The sequence below is a fragment of the Meriones unguiculatus genome, chromosome 3, assembly GCF_030254825.1.
Source record: "Meriones unguiculatus strain TT.TT164.6M chromosome 3, Bangor_MerUng_6.1, whole genome shotgun sequence".
In the NCBI taxonomy this organism is placed as follows: domain Eukaryota; kingdom Metazoa; phylum Chordata; class Mammalia; order Rodentia; family Muridae; genus Meriones; species Meriones unguiculatus.
In genome coordinates, this window is record NC_083351.1 from 57582515 (window position 1) to 57596008 (window position 13494).

The following is a 13494-nucleotide window of genomic DNA, read 5'->3' on the forward strand; positions in this document are numbered from 1 at the left end:
CCTCCAGAAACTGGGGTTGGATTCTGACCTCAGAGAGACACCACGGGTTCCATATTAGTCATTGCATAAACTACATAAACACAGCTAAGACAAAAGAGCCGGAAGAAGACACCACCAGCCACCAGCAAAGAGAATAAGGGGATTATTGTCAAAGGGATGCTGTCTCTGAGCATCGAAGTGGTGAGGACTTAGAGAACCTGTGCATGCTCAGACAGCAGGCTTTTTGGGGAGAAAATATTCTGTAGCTATCTAGTTGTAGCATAAAGTTTCAGTTAGAAGCAAAAAAAAAGGGTATTTTGAAAGTATGTAGGTGTCTGCCTTGCTTAGTCACTAACAAGTGTCACTGTGAGACATTTCACTTTCCATTCCTGAGAGGATCACGAATAGAGTTCATGTCGTTTCTGACAGATGGGGTGCCACATCTGTCTAGTTAGAGGAATAAAACTCTCTTGTTGCAAAAAAAAAGGTAGGTCTTAGGATTTTCTTGGAAGTCTAACACCACAGCTTGAGTTTTGTTAAAATAATTTTAAAAGGGCACAAATCATAAATCAATAAGCTTGGAATTTGTGATTTATGTAGTCCTCAAATATATGACATCCTAGGAATCCAGCCTAAAACATAGTTATGCAATCAGGTCAGCTAAAAGATTAAGACAATATAAAAATTTACCATCTCTTCATACTACAGTGATATCGAATGCGGTTGTAAGCTTTTGGCTAGAACATAAGGCTCCTACATCCATGTTGTGTCCATGCTATGCCAAAAACAGGGCAGTATTCTTGTGTCTTTCTATAGTATCAGAATTTACTGAGGAATTGTAAGGTTTAGTGCTTTCAGTGACAGCAATTTGTCATACAATCCCGTTTGCCTTGGAAACTCGGGTTCTTTTGTTCTAATCTTAATTATTAGCATTAACTACAGTATTCATACCTATAGTAATATGTGTGGTTTATACAATGAGTGCAAGAGGCTGAGGTTGAGTTAAAAACATTTCAGAAGAGATCTGAGGCGTCTGTAGGGATAAGGCGAGGAACCAGAGCAGTGCCGGGAAGGAACAGCTGCTGGTGCTGTCAGAAACAGGGCTCGAGGGAAGATGAAAAGTTTAATTGCAAGGGGAAAGGCCAAGATGTGGGTCAAGAGCAGGAAACGCTGAGTTCAGGTTCAGGTCCAGTTTCAGATGAGTAAACAAACAGCTCTAGACATCCAGGTAGACCAGCACCATTTGCTGAAGATGCTATCTTTTTCCACTGAATGGTTTTGGCATCTTTGTCAAAAATCAGGTGTCCATAGTGTGCGGGTTTACTTCAGGGTCTTCTATTCAATTCAATTGATCTACCATTTCTGTTTCTATGCCAGTACCATGCAGTTTTATTACTGTAGCTCTATAGTACAGCTTGAGATCAGGGATGGAGATACCTCCAGAAGATCTTTTATTGTAGAGGGTTGTTCTGGGTTTCTTGTTATTCCATATGAAGTTGAGAATTTTTCTTTCAAGGTCTGTTAAGAATTGTGTTGGTCTCAGGAAAGACCCCTGTGCTCAGATTTTTTGATTCTTTTGCTCTCCTTTTGGAGTTCCTGTCCTCTCCAGATCTTTCTGTTTTCCATTTCTTTCCTAGGATTCCCTGCACTCTGCCCAAAGCTGTGTGTTTGGCTCCAGAGGTTATTCTGAAGGTCTGCTAACAATGAAGTCCTTTGGAAGAATCTTTCTGTGGTGGATGGTGGCCTGGCACTTCCTGGAGTGTTGGGTCTGCTCAGTTGTGAGCTGGACTAGGTGGTGTCTATGTTTCCTCAAGGGTGGGTGAAGTTTTTTCCTGCTAATCTTTGGGTCTGGAAGTTGTTCTTAAAGGCATGAGGGGTGAAGGGTGGTGAGAGTCTAAGCTAATGTCGGACTCTTTGCCCTGGGATCTCCAACATAGACCACATCCACAGCCACCCACCATGAAGAAGCAGTGAAAGGTGCAGACATCAGGCTAGGAGTGTGGGCATGCAAGCTAAGCAAGCCAAATCTCAGAGAGGCTCAGGGACAGGTTAGCATAGCTCAGTCATGGTAGCTATGGCAGCTTCAGTGGCTGTAGGCTGTTCTCTGGAGCTGTGACACTCCCCCGACCCCCACCTGTTTTTAACCTTTGATGAGGGGCAGCCCATGTGTATGCAGGTTTGAGGCCTGTTACTGTATAGTTGGCCAAAAGGGCAAGTCCTAGCAGCCTTGTTCTGTTGCTAGGCTTGATGTTAAGCGTCACAGCCATGCCGTTCCTCTGTGGTGACATCATTTATCCAAGAAGCACATGGAACACCCTCAGATGTCACTATAACCCATCTTAAAGTGCTAGGAAATAGCATTTCTCCTCCCTTTTTGGCACTTCCTTTTCCCCTCACTATATCCTCACTTAGCAGCTGAACACCCCATTGTTTTGAAACTCTAAGATACCATTTACTGCAACCATACTGCTGACCCTTTAAATAAATAAGTCCTAATGAGTCACCTTGTGTTGATACCAGGGATTCCTAGCTACATCTCCTGTGGAGTGAAGTTATTGGTAGAAAACCGTTGAGTGACTGGGATGATACATTCCTGAGTCCTAACTATCATGTCCAAATCAACATATAATATATAGGACAGCAGGGGTTTGTCAAGTACATATATGTGAGTCAGCCATTCTGGGGTGTAGAAGGCGGCAGGAGCAGAATTTGTAGTATGCATCTTGGCCTTTATCATCCTGATGGGGTAAAGATAAGATTCCAGATATAATTGAAACTGTAGAGCGTTATGTTTGCCCGCAACAGCAGCATGCATGAGTGTACCTGCACGTAGAGGAAGAAGGCCCCTCAAAAGCTGGAGCCAACGAAGCACTGAAGGAACTCAGAGACATTGAGGGCTCATGGCTAGCAGACAAAGTGGTCACTGCCATAGTGGTGGATGGCATGGAGGAGGGTGGCTGTGTGAATGCCAAGAGCTAACTCATGAGTGACACTGCCCAGGCCCAAGCTCATACCCACCTAGCTTTCCCAAATGTCTCCAGACATGTCCTCCAGATGATGCCACAGCTATGTGAGTGCCTACAGAGTGCACCCTGATGATACACAGAGTGAGAACACAACTCGAAGGGGAAGCCTCATTTCCCACAGAACACACTGCTGTCTTCTAGGTCCTAGTGTAGACTGTGGGAGTGGTCCACGAGGGGTCTGCCATATAGACAAACTCCCCCCGGAGCTTGTGGTAAGGGAAGAGTGGGGCTGCTCTGTGCTCTGGGACAGTGGCTCCACAAGGGCCACTCTGTCCACTTCTCTACCTTCATAATTCTGAGCCGGTTCAGAAACTTCCGCGGCATGATAAACTACCTCAGCATTGACCGGACTCGATGCCACACTGGACCGTATTGGCGAATACCAGGCACTTGTTACAGACCTGGAGGGAGAAGCCAGTGGTTTGTCAAGAGAAAACTGATATGGGGGCGTGGGGGCCTCCTTCAGCACGTTGCAGAGAAGAACAATCTGCTCTGGAGATGAGTTTGGGTACCCGGGATGGATGGTACTCTGGCCTAGGTGATAAGTTTTGCATGTAGAAGAGCGGTGGTAAGAGTCGCATAGTAATCTCAGAGATGGGGCGTGTTCTTGGGTTCCAAAGAAAGGTGAGGACATGGGCTCCCACACAGGATGTCTTGTTTCTTTATCCAGAAAATCCATGATGCCAGTCTTCTTGTTTGGCAGCATCTCATTGAGGAACGCGGAGTTCCTGGCCAAAGTCAGTGCGCTGGATAGCTGCAGATCTATCTCCATGTTGCTCATCAAGAAGGTGTGAAGGATGTTTAGCTCATGGGTACTGAGTTCAAAGAACACCCGTTCCTTGCCATCTGAGGCCCACCTGTAATGGTGGCACCAAGATGGTGGTAATCCACCACAGGACCGAGCTTGTTTGGCTGCTTCCATGGCCTGGAAGAAGAGAAGGCTCTTCTTATTCTATTTCCCCTAGAGTCCCTAAGCCTTGTCCTGTTCCTACCCAGTGAGCTTCTCCCTGATACTGCAGCTGAAGCTGGAGCTGAAGTCTGTTGCTTCATCCTTCTCAGTCATCCAGGTCCAGTGAGAATTTGCTTATTTCCTGTTTTGTCCGCTAATCTCTTATGCTATTTCTTATCTAGAAAAACTTCAGAGTATCTCGGCAGGGGGCCATTTCCTAGGCAGCCGCACTGTCAGTCACAGAAGCCTGAGATTGTATTCTCAAGGGCAGCAACGTGGCTGTGAGACACCAGGAGCTAGACGGACCCCTGGAGAGAGACAGACAGACAGGGGCCATAAATAGGTAATGAGGAAGGCAAGTGTCCAGCTCCTGTCTCACCTTCTGACCCCAGACACAGGCTTGTAGGCTTTCCGCCCTCCAGCAGGTCCCCAGTTCCTGACCTGCCCAGGCTGGCTGGCTATGTCCAACACTGGTCCTGAACACAACAAGTCTGTTAGCTCCCCTTTCTTTGTTTAAACTGGCAAACCCAGAATTAGTGGAAGGGGACCCTTTCCTAGCCACCAAAACATCTTAAAATCCTCATCCTTCAGGGGAAAAAAAAACAGATTATAGTTCCCACTAATCTTTTCAGGCCCTCCCTCTGTTTCCCTGCTCCTCTCTCTGCCTCTGTCTTTTTTGGTCTCCCTGCCTCTGTCTATCTCTCTGTCTCTGTCTCTGTCTCTGTCTCTGTCTCTCTCTCTCTGTCTCTTTCTGTGTCTCGCGATCTCTCTGCCTCTATATTTTTGTCTCTTTCTTTCTCTGTCCTCTCTTTCTTTCTGTATGTGTCTCTTCACTTTTGACAGTTTGTACCTGTAGCTGCCTGTAGTGTCTGGGATTTGCCCTACTTTTAATTCTTTAATTGACAGAGAAAATATCCCCAGTGAAGACCCATAGATGATAATACGTATGTCCTGGTGGGACAGAAGTTTCTGCACTAACAGCAAAATCACCCTTTGATGTACCAGGTAAGCTTTCTGAGAAGTGCATTTTGAAATTCAATTTAGTCATTCAAGTGCTGACCCCTGAGTCAAGCTGCCTGGGTTCATGTCCTAGGATGTCACAACACTGAAGTCTACCTGAGTGACCTTTGTCACATTGCTTAAGCTCTGGCCACTGAAGAGGCTGGTGTTTCTGCATAGGATGTGTTTTTCCTTTATCTAAAAAATTCAGCATATCTTTACTGAGCAGCAGTGTCTCTCAAGGCAATAGGATTCTTACCCAAATAAACCGTCTTGGGTGATTCAGCTCCAGGCCCTCTCTGTTTATCTGGAAGGTGTTCACAGATCCTAACCCACAACAAGCCTAGAGTACCTCTGCCTGCCATTCAAGGTCCACAATGGCTCCTCTGTAACACCGAGGTGGCAGTCAGTCACCCATCTCAGGGCCAGGCAGCTCCTCAGCATCCCCAGAGCTCTGGAATGCAGCAGGAGAGAGCAGGGGTCTTCCTTCCTGGGCTTGCATCTCAGACTTCCTTGTCCCAATGTCTCATCTTTTCCCATCACCCAAGGTTTCTTGTCCCAGCTGAAGCCAGAGCGGTAGCCTCTGGGTCCTTACTCAAGATTCCCAGAACTGTCTGGCTCCCTGTGTGTGTCATTTCCTTTTTCCTTAAAACTATCTTGGAGTCTTTCCTATTCAGATAAACATATACATTCTCCTCTATTTTGGGTGTTATCTATGTCGGGGAACATTCTTCACCCCTGGGTGTACCCTGAGTCACCAGAGGCCCAAGGCTTGGTCCTCCAGTTCTAAGATGTGCTCTTGTCCGAGTGGGGCAGAGGGCAATGCTGGCAGCTGAACTACCTTTAAATGTTAAAACTTAGTTCTTTGAGAATTTCATGCAGTGTATTTTGAGCATATTCACCCCTTGTAGTGACACAAATATTGTGGAAATAAGCGAGCTTTTCCCAATGGGATCGAAGGCCTGCTGCAGTGAGATGGAAAGCAGATCTGCCGCCATTAGAGTGGCCAAGAATATGTGGCTAAAACGGCCATAGGCCCTGGAGGACCTACTGCATACTCACACTCAGCTAGACTCCTCACGACTTGCTGTTATACCCTTAGATCAGAATGTGTCCCATTTCTCACCAGAGAAGCTTCTCCTTGTAGTAGACGGTGATTAATACAGAGACCACAGCTGAACAATGTGCAAAAACAACCCTGTAGAGTCCTCAGAACTACTGTTTGATGCAACAAATTCCCATTTATTTTTTGGAGGAGGATATGCCTTGAAATTCAGTGTAGACTTTCCGAGTCATCCTCCCGGATGGAGGTGCCTGGCGTACGGGCTGGGAAACCACGGCCCGAGAACTTCTTTAGTGCTGGATCTGAGAGCTGTCACGGGTCAGAGCTCTGTATGTTGGGGGAAGTGCAGTGTTTCCTTATCTGTTTCCTTTTCACCCTTTTAGTTCTCTGCCCCACGTGCCGTGGGTGACATCTCTCTCACTTGGGATCTCTCTCTCTGTTTTGTATCTGTGGTAAATGTGTGGGCATGTGTTCTTGTGTATGTGTGCACACATACACGAATGGGTACCTGTAGCTCACTCCCTCTTCTAGACTGGCCACACAGCGAGGCCAAGGGGTGTACCCCTCTTCTCTAACCCACCCCAGTGAGGGGGGCTACAGACAAGCACTGTGCCAAATGTTATGAGTATGTTTGGGATCTGAACTCAGGTCTTCAGGGTGTGGCAAGCATAATACTGACTGAGCCATGGTCCCAGCTCCAGCTCTAGGGTTCTTCATGTCTGTGTTTCAGGTGGAGCCATGATGGAATAGTCTAGTTTCTTCTCCCTCAGCTTTTCCAAGGTACCTAAAATGCCCTTCTACTTCCACTTCATGAAAAAACCAAAAAAAGCTCTTTACTCATTCCTCATGGTTACATAAAGTCAGCTTACTATTTATGTAAACATACAATCACTACTGTTACTCATTTAACATACACCTCTGGGTTTTCCTCACTGTCCACAGACTTTCCCAGCTCACAACTTGTCCTCATCACCTAGCACCAAGAGCAAACATATACCAGCTCATTGAATGCTTATCCCCACAGAAGGAAAGTCGGTTAAAGACAATAGCACAACGAATCACTACACATACATCCTTTATGTATCTTTTAGAGCTTGAGGCTATCTGCTGGATTATTAGCCAAAGCATAGAGGTCTTGGTATTTTGTTAATTTCCCCAAAGCAGCTTTCTTCAGCATGTGCATCACTCACGACAGACAGCTCCTCTGCAGTGTCCATAAGAGGGAGCCAAAAGCCTGAAAACCCAATGGATACAGAAATCTACTATATCAGTGGCCTTCCTTTGCCTTGATCATTGTGGTCCTTCAGGGGATTTCTGAACACAAACAAGGGTGAAGCCTGAGGCTACCCATCTGTGTGTGTGGCTCATGTCCATTTCCTGCTTCTAAGAGGCAGTGTACTAGGGTGGAAAGTGGAAGGGCTTTTTGTTTGTCTCTGTGGGGCTCTGGGGATATTAACCAGGATCTGAGGTTGGGTTTCACACAAAGGATTGTAGGTTCCATCGTAGCCAAAAGGAGGCAGCATCAGGAAGGTCCTGCTTTTGGGTGTCCATTGTCTGACTGAGTTGTGGCCATTGTTCGTGGGTTTCTCTGGATGCTATAGTTTTTCTGTGGATGCCAACCTGAAAGGGCTGGAGTAAGAAGCTTATGGAGTTTCCAGGTGTGGCCATATTATGTACTTCTTCATAATCAGGGCTGTGAAGAAAGGCTGCTGTGACCCAGGTCACCAGATCTCATGAGAGAGACATAGGCTTTACAGGGCAGAGCTGTGATGGACTGACCCTGAGGGGACTCCTGCTGGGGAATTTTTAGAAGTGTCCATAAACTTCCGGAGTTATCCTCTGCACAGTTTAAAAGAGGTAGGCCCATATTTCATGACCTCTGAACTTGCCCTCCATCCTGCAAACCCAAACCACACTCCAAGGACCAGGCCCAGGTCCAGGAAGAGGCTAGTGACAAGGCCTGAGGTGGGCAAGGGAGACTGGGTCAGTACTTCATCTTCAATGTTGTTATTGTTCTCGAGGAAGTTCTCAGAAACCACAGGGGTCCCTGGGTGGCTCTGATTGTATACAGTGGTGCTGGCCTGCTCAGGGTCCTGATACTTGGTCACTGCTGGACAGAACCTGCAGGCAGAGAAGAAACCAGGAAGATGTTGCTTCCTCAGAAAGAAAGTTATTCCTTAAGTCTGTAAGGATGTCCGTCACCACCCAAGGTTCAGCGGCCTGTGAGTCCCTCCACTCCCTCCTGAGATGCACCCAGAACCCCAGGGTGAAACGTGAACATACACAGCCAATCACTGAGGGCATCACCTAGATCTTTCTCCTTAGATTCCCTGGGACTCCTTACTCCGTCCAGGTGACAGTCCACTTATCCTACTCTGCTGGTAACACCTTTTGAGCCCTGAGGCTGATCTGTAGATGCCTGTGACCCTCTAGGTCCTTCTTGGGTCTGATACTGAGAACAGATACTGAGGCAGAGTCTGTCCAAATCGGAAGGTGGCCTTACACCCTTGGGAGTACCGTTATCTGCTCAGTGGCTTAGACTTGATGGTGTTCCCAGGGTTACTGATGTTTTCCTGTCTGGTCTGAAGTGCATGTAAGCTGTTCTTGGTGCCTGGAAGCATGAGGGGAAAAGAAGGACTAATCTATTAATCTATCTTTGGAACAGAACTTTCTTGCTCCACTCAGGGGCCTCAACACTGACCAAATCAACAGTTAGCTGCTGGGAAGGAGATGTGCTGGGAGAAGGCTCTGGGTACCAGCTGGTACCACAGAGTCTAGAGGACAGCTCAAGGGTCAGTCACAGTAACAGTGGTAGTTTCCCGCATACTGTTTTCTGTAGCACTTTGAAACAGCCAGCTTTCTGTGTCTTTAACTGTGTTTCTGTGAGCCTGAGGCCTGTCATTATACTCTGGGCCAGGATGACAGTGGTACTGAGCCAGCAGAAGCCACTCTTCTGTTCCTGGTGGCCTTGTTCTGCTGCTGGATTTATTGTCAAGCACCGCAGCCCTGCCCTTCCTCTGTGGTGACATCACTTGTCTAAGAAGCTCAGAACCTCCCAAGATGGCACTACAGTCCATCTCAAAGTGCTAGAAATGGTATTTTGTACCTTCCATGGCACTTCCCCACCCCTCCCCAATGCATCATTCTACCCAACCCCAACAACCGCAGGTGCACATCCCACAATCTGGATGACCCTAGGATACAATTCGCTGATGTCATTTTTCAGATGAGCATAGTGTTGTTTTGGTGGGAAAAAAAGGCTGGACAGATATTTTTGATTTTATTCCAGCCCTACTTCCTGTGGAATGAATATATTTTTGTGGGAAGTAGTTGAGTGACTGTGAGGGTAGTCTCAAGCCTGCCAATCCAGGTCAATATGGTAATGTCACAGGTGGGTGTTTCCATGTAGGTGAGCAGGTGACTGCTATGACGTGGTGTGGAAGCAGCCACTGGAATGTATCTTGGTCTCCATCATGCTGTTAGGATAGAAGATAAAAACCCCAGATTGTTGAGCTTGTTTTTAGCACCAGCTTGTGTCCATTTAGCTCTGCAGAGATGTTGAAGCTGCCTGTAAAGTGATGTTAAACTTGGGCCTAACAGGGATCGCTGTGGGAATCTCAAAGAGGCAGAGGGCTCTTGGGAAATAGACAGGTCTGTCCTTTTGTAGTCTTGAATGATATCCAGGAAGGTGGCTGAGTTGGCAGAGTCAATGGTAGGAGCTAACTCGTGAATGACATGGCCCATTCCCCAGCTTACCTTTGAGCATTTTGTCTCTATGCCTGTATGTATAGTTTTCTATACAGTACAAGGATTGTTTGCCTGCTGACTTCATAGGCGATACACTCATCCTCAAAATACATATTAAAAATCTGCGGTCCAGAAGAGGGTCACAGCTGGAACAAGATGCTCCAGCCTTCATAGGGCACAGTGTTGCCTTATGGAGTATACGGAGTATCGTTGAGCTGGGCCACTGTGGGGCCAACCTCCCTGGAGGGCACAGGGCACTTGTAGATGAGTGATGGCTGCTCTTATGGGCAGTGGGTTCTCTAGGCTCACCACATTCATGTGTTCATCCTCATTTTTCTGGCTGGTTCTCCTGGGTTCTTATAGAACGTGACACCAGATATGCTCCACTTTCCAGAGTCAGGTATCTGTGCTCCCATTACGTATGAGGAGCTTCAGCCCAGTAGGGTACAAAGTGTGGCCTTCCACAATGCGCTACAGCACAGAGCAGGTAAGACAATGTCTGGAGTTCACTCCTTGGGGTACCACATCCATGAAGGCCAGACACCAGCCATCACAGTGGTAGAGGAGAGAGAACTCTCCTTTGGATATGGGTGCCCAAGACTGCTAGTTCTTTGGCCTGGAAAGCTGTTCTCTCATGTAGATGGGCTGTGACAAGGGCACTACAGCAAACTGTGAAATTGGGGTGCTACTGGAAACCAAAGCATTCTTCAACAACATGAGCGTCCCACACTGGATGAATTCATAAAGGAACAATTGTTCCTTTATTCAGAAATTCTACCACATCCTTCTTCTTGGGCAGCAGCACCTCAATGAACACAGAGTTCTTGTCTAAAGCCTGTGGGCCAGATGGCTGCAGCTCCAGCTCCATCCTGCTCACAGGAAGCTGTGCACAGCCTCTCTTTCCTGGGTGCTCAGGTCTGCGAACACCCGGGCCTTGCCACTCAACATCCAGTTGGGGTACTCTGCCATGGCCATCCGTAGAATCAAGATGTTGGCCGTTGGCCACGCAGCTCAGAGCCAAGCTCCTTTGTGCCAGCCCCATGGCTCTGGAACTCAGCAGAGGAGAGGACTTAGGTGTTTCCCTCTCCAAACCAATACCCCAGATCACCCTGTCTCTAAGTCCCATCTTTCCCCCTGACTGTGCTCCCTCCCTACCCAGCTGAAGCCAGACTGAGATACCTCTGCTCTCCATGCTGGAATTTGGTCTGCCTGGAACCTGCGCAGGGCTTTTGCACACTATCACAACCACTGTGAATTTATATGTGTAACTGCCCTGCCGTGTCCAGAAGACACTGTTTCTTTGCATTCATTCACTGCCCTGGTTCTTACACTTTTTTCTGCCCTCTCTTTCATTCTGAGTCCTGAGCCTTGAGGGGAGGAGCATGATATAGAGGCAAGAGCCTTTTTGTCTTGGACAGAAATATACATTCATATATATTATATATGGGCTTATCAGGTTATAGTTATATATATTTCTGCATACATATATGGGACACACATATTTTCTTACATATATGCATATATGTTCATAACACACACATATGTATATGTTCTCAAGGCTGACCACTCTGCACTGGGCAACTAATAAAGGGGCTCATCCCTGGGAGAGGCTAATCCTCCTTTTCCCAGAAGTCATTAATTGCCTGTAGCTCTTCATCTTAGGGTGGGACCCCAAGAAAATTTCTGACTTCCAAGTTAACACAGCTGTTGCTGCTGCTATTGCTCTGGTCTTGTTTATGCACCCATTTCTAGGAGGGACTATTTTGCAGCAGGCCCCCTGGTATCTGGTCTTTAAACCTTTCTTCTCCCTCTTTTGTAATGTTCTCTGAGCTGTAGGTGCAGGAACTGTGACGTGGCTGTATGTACTGGAGTTGGGATCCCCAGGATCCATTGATCTCCGCTTTGTGTCGGTTGTGGTTTTCCATGATGCTCTCCATTTGCTGTAAGAAGAGGCTTCCTTGATGAGGGGTTGCCACTGCCATGTGAGTGAGTGGCAGCAGTAGTATCAAAAAGAGAAAAACCCTCCTCCCAGAGGCTATCGGTTGCCAGTAGTTCCTCAGCTAGGAGTGGAATTTCAGGTTTACCTCCTGTACTCTCTGGTTTTGTGTCAACTTGGCACAAGCTAGAGTCGTCAGAGGAAGAAGTCTTAGCCGAAGAGATGCCTCCATAGATGCAGTTGAAAGGCTTTTTCTCAATTAGTGATCAATAGAGGAGGGCCCAGCCTATCGTGGGTGGTGTCATCTCTGGGCTGATGTAAGAAGGTAGGCCAAGCTAGCCGTGAGGAGCAAGCCAGTAAGCAGCACCCTTCATGGCATCCACCACTGCTTCCAGGTTTCTGCCCTGCTTGATTTCCTGTCCTGACTTCCTTTGGTGATGCATAGTGTTGCGGAAGTGTAAGCCACATAAACCCTTTCCTCCCCAATTTGCTTTTTGGTCATGGTGTTTTTTTTTTTTTTTTTTTTAAGTATAAGTCATTTATTTTCCTTCTAATCCTTAGCTCAGTACATAGATGGCTTTTCTTCACCCTTTGGGTTGACAATTTTCTCTAGGTTGCTGCTGCTGATATGATAAAGCTCAGCATAGAAGGCCCTCAGGTCCAGCACGATGGCCCTGAGCTCCCTGTAGGCTGCTTCGTCTTGCTCATGTACTAAGGCCCGGTAATTCATTACATGGGTTTCCTTGGAGGCCTTGGCCACAGCATCCCCACGTTCTGAGAAGTACTTGGAAATCATTGTCTGGAAAGCTTTTACTTTGGTCTTGACAGCATTCACTCTCTCCAGCACCTTCTCCTGAATTGCCACCCCAAAATCATTTCCATCCTCAATCTTGGGGATGAGGTGCTGGCTCCATGTGATTACCAGAATGCACTTCTCTTTGAGAGTCCAGACTTCTGGCTTAACCACAGCAAGCAGAGCCAGCAGCTTCTCATTCCCAGGGAGAAAGCCACATTTAGGGACTTCTTTCTCCTCCTGCTTGTCTGTTTCCATCTCATCGTCCTTGGGTGGGGATCTGGGATGGGGATGTCCAGAGGAGCCCGGAGGGAGGAGAAGTCAGCCACATTCAGGAAGTCCTCCTGCAGGAGCTGACTCAGGGACAGGATCTTCCATGGCAAGAATGTGCAGAGGAAGTCATCAGTCTCCTGGAAAAGATTTTGTCTGAAGACATCCACCTGTTTATGGGCTTCTCCACTCTGGCGAACCCCGCAAGGCTTGGCCATGCTTCGCCAGTCTCCTGAGTCTCCATGGTGTTTTGCTGCAGCAATAGAAACCCCAAGAAACACCTCTGCTCTCCATGCTGGAGTTTGGTCGGCCTTGAACTTGCACAGGCTTGTGCACACTATCACAACCACTGTGGGTTCATATGTGCAACTGCCCTGCTGCATCCAGAGTCACTGTTCTTTGTATTTGTTCACTGTCCTTGGCTCTTATACTTTTTCTGTCCTCTTCTCCATAATGAGTCTGGAGCCCTGAGGGGAGGGGTGTGATACAGATGCAAGAGTCTTTCTGGCTTGGACCTGAACCTAACTCTACTCACTGCCCCAGCACTTTGTTATTGAGTCTGTAGTGGAATGATCATCACTTGACTGTGGTGAAGGTGTGTGTTAGGCCTGCCCATCACCTGGTGAGCTGGTGGGCTCCTGGGGCCTCAGCTCATCTTCTTGAATATCTTCTGGCCCTGGTGAGCACAGTCAAGAGTGGATGTGGAGGCATTCAGGGATTGTCTTGGTAGCT

At 47.4% G+C, this 13494-nt stretch overlaps 2 pseudogenes; both read right to left on the reverse strand.

The window, feature by feature from the left end:
- Positions 1-3340: 3340 nt before the first annotated feature.
- Positions 3341-10805, reverse strand: LOC110551278 (amiloride-sensitive amine oxidase [copper-containing]-like; annotated as a pseudogene).
- Positions 10806-12239: 1434 nt separating this feature from the next.
- On the reverse strand, positions 12240-12995 carry LOC110551300 (proteasome activator complex subunit 2-like; annotated as a pseudogene).
- Positions 12996-13494: the final 499 nt, after the last annotated feature.